The sequence below is a fragment of the Uloborus diversus genome, chromosome 2, assembly GCF_026930045.1.
Source record: "Uloborus diversus isolate 005 chromosome 2, Udiv.v.3.1, whole genome shotgun sequence".
Taxonomy (NCBI): domain Eukaryota; kingdom Metazoa; phylum Arthropoda; class Arachnida; order Araneae; family Uloboridae; genus Uloborus; species Uloborus diversus.
Window position 1 is genome coordinate 203,107,553 of NC_072732.1, and position 10,648 is coordinate 203,118,200.

Consider the following 10,648-nt stretch of genomic DNA (forward strand, 5'->3'; position numbering starts at 1 on the left):
CTCATTTTTATTTTTGCTTGAAACTCTCCATATCCTCACTCTTTATCTTATTTTGAGCATTTTTGCTTTTGGAAGTATACATCTAGAACTGCGAAAATAAAAGTCTTGCATGTTAAAACGGAACATTCTGTATACACACAAGCTTTTGTTATGCCACACACGTCAAACTTATAAACCCCTTCGTTTTTGTACCGGGACTTAAAACATTTCTTTACAATGCTCAGCTTGATTTTGCCTATTTTATTTATAAAGATTATTTGTATATTAATACTGAAGCTGTAAATTTAAAAAATAATATTTTTTTTATATACAGTACTTATTTTATTTTTAAATCTATTCTTTCAAGAGTTCATTTCGTATTTATGCCTTACACTCCAGTGTTACATCTACACTTATACTTAAAAAAAAAAAAGAAAAAGAAAAACCGCTGAAAATGCAAACATGTAACCGTTACGTTTAACTCAAGCACTGCATTCATTTTAGTACTGCAGTAAAAAAGAAAAATTAATAAATTTATGAACTTGATAAGAAGTAAACGATTACCTTTTTTAGGAAATTAAACTTCATTGACGAAAACTGCTAATTAAAACACGTGCTTCAAAACCTTCTAGGTACATTCTAGGTTTATTCCGGTGAAAAAAGTTTCCACCATCCATCATTACGGTGGTACCTATGAATAGTTTTTAATGCTCTCATTTGAAGCAGTGAAAATGTAAGGTTTAAACAATTATCAAATTATATGTCATTTTTATGCATCTTTTCTCATTTTGCAGTCATTTTATCAGACCATTCTTTGATAAGCTCTACGAGTGATAAACAAAAAATGAAGGCACACGAAAACCGTTTTTAAACTTTTACTAGCATGCTTTTATGAAGTAGCTTTTGAGTGTAGTGTAAATGTATTTATATTTATTATAATTGAGTTGTATCACATATGCTTATCGCAAAAGATGCGGTCATTATCATAAAGCAGTTGTTTAAATAAATAAGCATATTTACTAAAACCAACTCCTTTGCCTGGATTTCCTTATTTTTGTTATCTTAATATTGTAAATTGTAATATTGCTTATCATGCTTAATATTTATTTATGATAAATGCCAGTGTAAGAAGAAAATATTTGCTCAGCTACTATTTTATAATAAGGGGAGGTGGGGCACGTTGGACCGGTCTCAATTATTTTAATACTATGATATTTTTTATTTTATTTTATGACCAGCAAATAGCACCTATGATCCTACAAATCGTATAATGAAATCACATGGTTCAGTTACATTGAAAAAATTTTATTCCAGAAAGTGTTATCTCAGAAATCTTGAGTAATTTTCAGAAAACTGTAACTTCATTTTTTTTAATGGTTTTCATCAAGATTGCGGGAAAAAAAATGGAACTCTTTTCTTTAAGTAAGTTCCTTTAGTTCGTAATAATTGGCATTTTTTTAATTTTCTGTCAAAAAGAAAAAACTTTTGACAGCACTTTTTCAGACCAAGAAGGTGGGGTAGGCTGGTCCACTCTTTGTGAAGCACGTTGGACCGGACCAACCTACCCCACATAATTTAAAAACTTCTTTTTCTCTTAAATATCGATAATTATAACAATATTCTGTGTGTTTGTATATTATACAGTCATTTCATATTACACATGTTTTGAAATAATGATAATAATAACTCAGGGAAAAAAAGCAAAGTTATATTTTATAATTATTAAACAAAAAGTATACTAAATTAATTTTACCAAGAGATTTATTTCATATCTGCACTTTTTTACTATTTATACTTTCAAATGTACTTCCATAATTTTGCAGAGAATTATTTTCTAAGAGTAAAAAATGCAATACATGATATAATAAAGTTCTTGCGTTATTTTGTTTTTTTTTTCGCTAAACATATATTCTACATAGAAACGAAATAAAACAAAGAATTGAAAAAAGGAATATAAAAATATACTTTTACTTAAGATTATCTAATTTTGATTTTGGAACACAAAGATATGCTAACTTAAAAATGTCAATTTTATTGTACTTTTTCTTTGAAATGTATGGTATTAGTATAACAGGGTTCTTTTCTTTCTGGAGTTGTTTCAAGCAAGGTAATGTAGAAAAAAAGAGCTTTCTCTCTAGCAAACATTGATGTAAGTTTGCATAAAAGTAAAATATGACTTATCGTTCCAAAAACCAGTCCAATAAAAGTGCTACTTCCAAAGCTCAAGGAGTAGCACTTTTGTGTTCCCAGGTATCATTTAACGCATCTTTAATTAACTTTAATCTGCATTAATTGTCTCATGAACTTTCAATTATTGATTTTTACTTCCTTTTACAAAATAGGAAATATTGTATTCGCGAAAAAATTTTCACTCAAAAATCGCCCTTCATTTCCATTTTACTCACCCCCGAATGAACGTTGAGTTTTTTTTTTATTCGACTCGACTACACGTGGATAAGTGCCTAAGAACGTATAGACACACAAAATATCCATTTTGACGAATCCCGAGTTAGTTACAACGAGTTTTCTCGTGGCATCTGCATGCACGTATGTATGTGCAGATGTGCGTATGTGTGTATGTATCTCGCATAACTCAAAAACGGTACGTCCTAGAAAGTTGAAATTTGGTACGTGGACTCCTAGTGGGGCCTAGTTGTGCACCTTCCCTTTTGGTTGCATTCGGTTGTTTTTAAGGGGGTCTTTTGCTCCTTTTTGGTGGGAAATCATTGTTAATTTCGATGTAAACTCAAGTTGTGTTACAATTTGGCGGACACTTGGCGATATATCGCCAGTCTTTTGGTCACCAAGTTTTGTCGCCAACTTGGTGACAAATTTGGCCATTTTTTTTTTAATCTGGTTTTAATTTGGCCACTGTTGGTGATATTTAGAGAGTAAACTATTTAATCACATTAAAATTAACAATCATGAGAAAATGACATTAAATTGGAGTAAAAGGAAGTCATGTGAGACACATCAGCTCGTTCTTTTGATTTTCAAAACGTAATTGTGTACTAATAGTGAATAGTTACTGCTATATGAAAAATTATCATATAAGCTTTGTACTACAATATGATTAAAGTGAAAAACAACGTAAATAAAGCACAAATATTGGAGTAGATACAGCATATAGCTATTTCAAGGCTACAATGGAGCCTCTTCATCAGTGCAAAAAGCTCACCAACACAACCAAAAGTTGCGAGAGAACTGACAAGAACCAAGTGAACACCGGTATTTATACCAATGAGGGTAGGATACAGGAACAAGACATCAAACAACCAATCAGCGAACAGCATGTACACTCCGGGCTCAAAGCAGGGGGAGAGACAACCAATCAGAAGCCAGGAGACAAAAAGAGTGAGAGACACCGAAGAAACAGGAAAGGCAAATATAGAAATTGCTTCCAAATATCATGAAAAAATGGAGTGATGGAAAAATCATTGACTAGAGAATGAGAATTTTTCCAAATATAGTAAGCTTCCCAGAAATCGAGGTCATAAACCGAAGAACATTTACAAATAACCTTTGCAGATGAAAAATCAAAACAGTGACCAGAAGTCATTGCTGAGTCAATGCTGAGCGATGGAAGAACGATCTATTATTCTTCATAAGAAGTTGGAATCTCTTTTCGCAAATAATGCTGATAATGTTTCTGATGTTTTCCCTCAGGTGAAGCAGAATGCTGTTCTTAATCTTTCTTCCAAACACTTGACTTCAGATCAGCTTAATGCTCTCAAACTCAATAACAATTTTGCTTCTGGTTCAAAACCTTCTTTTCCTAAGTTGGTTGCTCCAATTGAGAAAGCCTTTAGATTTAGTGCTCTCACTGCTTCTCAAAAGGACTCTATTAGGCATTTCATTGCCAATACTGTGGATTTTAATTCCAAATTGACTTCAAATACTTTTAGCAAGCATGCTAATTCTTCCATCAAAGGTTTGTGTTCTGATCCTGATCTAGTTGTTACTAAGGCTGACAAAGGTGGCCAAATTGTTATTCTTGACAAAAGTTCATATTTAGATAAATGTAATGAGCTAATTGAGGTTGGTCCTTATGTAACACTTCACAAAGACCCTAGTATTAATGAGTTTAACCTTATTAAAAATGTTGTGAAGTCTTCTCCTATCATCAGTGAGTCTTCAATGAGTCTTATTGTGAGACAATAAAAAAGCGCGATATATCCGAAACGCGATGTAACCGACGTCGTAAAAGGGTGATTCTCTAGGTAACGCACGGGACAATTGCAAGTAATTTTGTGAGTTATCCAAGTAACTATTAATTAAATATGGGATTAACTGCTATGCTTTGATAGTATATCAAAGCATGTATTATTCCCCATCAGCAATTATTTTTAAAGTCTTTGGTTAGCTGGAAAAAAGGAAAACTTAAGGTAACGCACGGGACATCACACGGCATTGAGTAAAATAAAAATTAACTTTAGAGGGGTTTTTCTGTGAAGTATATGTTGATATTTTATTTTTTTAACTTTAAAATCTTACAAGGGACTATTAAGTACCTATTAAATGAATTAGTTGTATCAAACAACCCCTTATCTTATAACAAAGAAGGATGTTTTACTATTGTGTAGAGTAACGCACGGGACAAGAAATTATAAAAGCTAATTTGCAGTTAATAAACAATAAATTTATTTAAATCATCATTGTTTTATATTGATATAAAAATCCCAAATATGTTTATTAATTGTTTTGCAAAAAAAGCAGCACATGAACAAATAAACTTGTTTAGTTGTTCTTGGAATGCAAGTAATGTTCTCAGTTTGTTAAAACTTGCTGTGTTCCTAGTTTGTTTTGTTTCCAATTTTTTTAACCATACTTTTATAAGACCTTTATTTGTTACATTTGTTGAGTGAAAGTGAGTGGTCAGACAAAATTCAATGATGGATGGAAATGCGCAAAGAAAAGTTAATGACTAATGCTGAGAAGATGAAGAAGTATAGAAAAAAATACATGGACAGCAAAGAGAGAAAAATAAGAATAGGATGCGTATAGTTAGAGCAGCAGAAAAAGAAAAACTTAAAGAAGATGAAGAATTGCAAGAGGAGTCTCGTAAAAAAGAACGAGAACGCAAACGTAAATACAGAGAAAGAAAAAAGAACGAATCAAAACTGAACTCTTCTGCAAGTTTCTCTAAAGAGTTAGGATCATACAATTCACCACAAACATTTGGTAAGGCAGTTAAAAAAGTTGTTTTATCCTTGCCAAAATCACCAAGAAAAAAACATGCAGTTGTTGCAAAATTAGTCAAGCAGGTTGGACTTAATATTGATATTCCGAATGAGATGATGGGGTTAAAAAAGGGTAAAACTACTATACAAACAGTTGTGGAGGAGTTCTTTCAACGACCTGAAATTGTTTATACATGCCCGGGTATAAAGGATGAAATGACCATATGGAAAGAACGGGAAAAAAATTAACTGAGAAAGTATTACTTAACCATGTTCATGAAAGAAGCATTTTGTTTGTTTAAGGAGTCAAATCCTGAAGTGACAGTTGGATTTTCTACTTTTTGTAAATTGCGACCAAAAAAGTTTTTGCTTTTACATGAGACACCAGCAGATCAATGCAAGTGTATGGTGTGTGAAAATTTTTTCTTAAAACTGTCAGCATTTAAAATTGAATACAGTCCTGATTTTTGGAAAGCTAATCTCTGTGATGATGATGTAAATTCCGACTGTTGGAATGGAATGTGTGAGGTATGCAAACATGTCCAAAAGATTACATTTCCTGACATTGAGTTGCCCAAAGAAGTTACATGGAAAGAGTGGGAGAAAGCAGAAAACAAAAGATTGATATGTTCAATCAAAAGTGGATCTACTGGAGAACTCCTTGATCATCTCAAGAATACATTCAATATATTCAGCTCAGAGTTTTCCAAAGATAAAGAAAATCCTCATGTGAGAATACTACAACTGGACTTTGCAATGAATTACAGCTGCGAGTATCAGAACAAGATTCAAAGTGCATTTTGGTCTCGTGGCAGCGTAACTTTATTTACAGGTGCTTCAATACATCATGGTGAATGTAAGACATACCTCATATGCTCAGATACAAAAGAAAAAAAGAACACGGTCAAGACATTTAAAGAACATCTGTATGAACACGAATTGAAACCAAATTCATCTAACATGATTAATGTTGAAGAAGTTATTTGGACTGATGGACTGTCATCAGAGTTTAAAAACCGATTCATGGCCAAATTATTGACACAATTAAGTGAAAAGTATAGGAAGATTTTTGTCTGGAAATACACAGCCACATCACATGGCAAAGATATTGTTGATGGAATTGGTGGGCGATCAAAGTCTCTAGTGAGAACTGCAGTGATGAGCAAGGGCCAATCTGCAGTCATAGTTCAGAATGCCAAAGATTTTGCATGTGTTGTGAGGGAATTAATGCCAAGCACCACTGTCATTTTAATTGAGGATAAAGAAATTCCAAGGAATGACAAAGTGTGGAAAAAAACTGACCCTATTCCTGGCATTAAAAGATGCCGTGTTATCAAATCAGTGCCAAATCAACCCCTACGCTTATACCATAATGCTTGTTGCAAAGAAGTCAAATTCATAGAAAATGAATTTCAAAATCCTACCTCTGATATCACTGTAGGGAATTGGGTGTTAGTGACTTACGACTCCAATCTTTTCCCAGGAGAAATTATTGCCATAAAAAATGATAAATTTGAAGTAAATGTTATGGTCAAGGCTGGTCCTAACACATGGAAATGGCCAGAAAAAGAGGATAGGTTGTGGTATCTTCGTGACAATGTAGTCAAAGTAATTAATCCACTAGTAGTTGCTGGAAATAGAGGATAATTCACATTTAGTGAACCATAAGTCGAAAGTAACGCACAGGACAAAAACTTTTTAGTTCTTGACATGTTTGATTTAATTTATCTATTTCCTAAAACATTATAGTTTTGAAGCATTACATAAATGTGTTTTGTACCAAGATGCATTTTGTTTATTTCCTTGCTATAAAGTTTTTACACAAACAAAATACTCTTAAAAGTAACGCACGGGACATTTTAGTTAGAGGCAGTTTTTTAACATTATTTCTAATGATACTTTGCTTTTAAATGTTATTTGTTTTTTTTTTTTTGTTTAAGTAGTACATAACATGATCTTACAAATTTGGATAAAAGTCTAGTCCAAATATGGTAAGGAATTTAAATAATAAACATTCAAATTTGCTCCTAAGTCTGCATTATTTAAAAGTTTAAAGACTTATATTATTATCTAAATCATAGATGACAAAAAATTCCCTGTAAAAATTATAAAATATTGTTTTTATATACTTTGGAATGTCTATTTTTTTAAAAAGTGTGTAAAAAATTTTATTTCATTAAATTAAAAAGCGCCATCAGAGGCTCATTTTTTTCAGAATTGCCCAAAAACTAAAGATTGAACTAATTCAAGCAACTGAGATGTGCATCTACAATAAATTCAGTTTATCCTTGAATTAGAATGAACTTTTGAACAAAAGCAACAAAAGACAAATATCTTACCAATTGTTTTTTTCATTAGTATAAAAACAACTTGAAATATTCCTATGGTTTTTCAGTGAAATAAAAGTTTAAACCAATATAACTAAAGATGCAGATAATTTAGAAGAATGAAATAAATTTCTGTTTTGTTTATGACCTAAAAATAAAGCAAGAATCTTCCTGAGAAATACAATAATCTTCTACTTAAGTAATTTCAAATTTAGAACGAAGTTTTATTACCTATAATGTTTTAGGGAACAGAGGAAAAGCACGATAATCTGAATGAACGATATAATGAGGGGTTACTGTATTTACTCTTGTCTTCGATTATTGTTAGAATTACTTAGTTATAATACACATCCGCACCATTTTAATATTGCATAGTTGCAAAAATATATACACCCTGCACTCAAACTATTAAAATTACTTACCTAAATTTAAACACGCAATCCACCAGCAGAATGTGTAGACGCTTTTTATTCCACCGTTTATCTTTTTTGGTTAACACTAGGGGTTACTCGTTCGAATTTTTCCAGCTGTAAATGCTATTGCAGCAACTATTTTTAGCCAACAATAAGCCGGAACTTCTTTTCACAGTTCAAAATTCTCCTAACAAATCATAAACACGGACCGAAATATGGGTTGCGTTCGACGAGCTCGACCAAGAGCGACCGGTTAGTTAATCACGTGACAGCTAATGATCACGTGCTCCAATCAACCAATCAACTGCTTAGAATGGTAACCGCCGTGGTAACCGGTTGATCATAGAACGATTCGGTTAGTAACCAGTTACTTACCGGTCGACCGGTAAATTTCGTCGAACGCAACCATGGAATGTAAGCTAACGTTTTAGAATAAAAATCGTCTGCGCAGCAAAAATATAAACTTTTATATTTTGTAAGGCGTATATTTAGTAGAATAGAATTGTTGTTTTTATGTGAGAATATGACTCAATTCGCAACTCCAACGAACTATAGGGGGCACTGAAGTCACTGTCTAATGGCGGAATTGAAAACTAAAACAAACGCACATGGTAACAAAGAAAATGCTAAAAGTGTTCTGATTTTTGTTCGTACGTATGATTGTTTCGCTTTATTCTTTCTAAATTAATTTTCAAAGTCTTGTTGATATTCTGACCCACGTAGAAAGAAATGAGAATTCAAGAAGCATTACTAAACGTCAAACATTAATGCAAAGTACGTAGTTCGTAGTTCTAAGCAGCCATTTTCACAATGTTGAATTCGATATTTATCAATTCTTGATAAAACTAAATAATAATTGTGGCCTGACAAGAATAACAATTAATGCTAGAAAATTTAATATGACATTACAAATTATTACCAAAAGAAGATGATACTTCTTTGCTTTGCTTTGGCTAGCGCTTGTTTTCCATTTGTAGCTGAGTTATTTCTCTTGAATTCCCGAATCGGTTAATTTAAAAATTTTCTGTTTCGATTTTTCTAATTTCTGAGTTACGATTTAATTGTGTCATGTTATGCAAATCATCAACAAAATTCTCACGGATATATGGTGGTAGTTTTCTTTTCAGTTGATTTACAATTATTTCTTTTTACTTATCGAATTCTGTAATCTTACTACCATTTTATTCCACTCATGATAAAAATTGAAAATGGTTTAACTAAAAACGCGAAATCTCGCCAAGGCTACTTTGCTCGCACAATGCCAAAATTATAACCCTAAACAAATTTGGCGATACCTTTCAGCTGAGAATAAAAGGAATAAAGTAAATTCTTTCTCGGTTATTCATTTTGTTCTACGATAATATATTCAAGAAAATATTTTGCATACTGTCCATTCCAACTAAATGCTGCTGTAAAATATGGTAAGTTTAATTAATTTAAGATTGAAAAAACTCCCATATTCTAACAAATTAATACAAAACAATAAAATTTTTTACCTTGTAGAACGTTATCCAAGTTTGTTAATCCAGAATTTTCGCTTTCACCTATTATTAAGGAAATAATGAAAACTAACATTATTTTGAGGAGCTCGAGAATACTACTAAGGGACGAATTAATTTCTGTAGCTGAAAGCAAACTAAGACACATCGATTGCGTTAATAAATACTCAGAACAAACTGCCTGTGTTTATGTCAACAGACACACATGGAACGCAACGTGGCAAAGTTTTAGTTGCATTCGCAGTTTTATAAATCACCGCAAGGTAGCGTATTCGAGCGCTGGAGTTCCGAATAGCTCCCTCTGACGGTTAAAACACGGAACTGAAGTAAATAAACACATTTTTCCCCCTTTAAAAACACACGTCATTTTGCTAATTAAAACTAACAAAAATACGAAACACTACTTAAAGTAACACATAAAGCTGATGTTGGAGGATTTTTTAATGCTACAAAAATAACTACTACCAACTTTCATTCGTCTTTTGCACTTGGCATTTGTAGAAAAAAAAATTTATGTCAATTCGAGACTTTTACAAATCAATTCGAACTCCAACAAACTATAAGGGGCACTGCAGCCACCGTCTAATGGCGGACAAAAAAGGTAAAACAAACGCATGCCGTAGCGTAGAAAATGCTAATAAGTCTAGTAATATTTGTTTGTATGCATGAATTTTTTTTTTTTTTTTTTTTGCTTTATTCTTTTAAAATTAATTTTTAAAGTCTTGTGGATATTCTAGTCCACGTAGAAAGAAAAGAGAATTCGAGAAGCATTACTAAACGTCAGAAATCAATGCAAATTACGTAGTTCGTAGTTCAAAGCAGCCATTTCTACTATGTTGAATTCGATATTTATCAATTCTTGATGGAAATACAGTTTTGTGTGGCCATAAGACTGTCAAGAATAACAATTAATGCTAGATAATTTAATTATATGACATTACAAATTATTATCGAAAGAAGATGATACTTCTTTGCGTTGCTTGGCTAACGCTAATTGTTTTGCATTTGTAGCTGAGTTATTTTTCTCAAATTGCCAAATCGGTTAATTTAAAATGTTTCTGTTTCGTATATTTCTAATTTCTGAATTATGATTTAATTCTGTCACGCTATGCAAATCATCAACAAAATTCTTACGGATATATGGTGGTAGTTTTCTTTTTAATTCATCTATCATTATTTCTTTTAACTTATAGAATCCTGTAATCTTTCTACCATTTTATTCCACTCATGATAAAAAATTAAAATGGTTT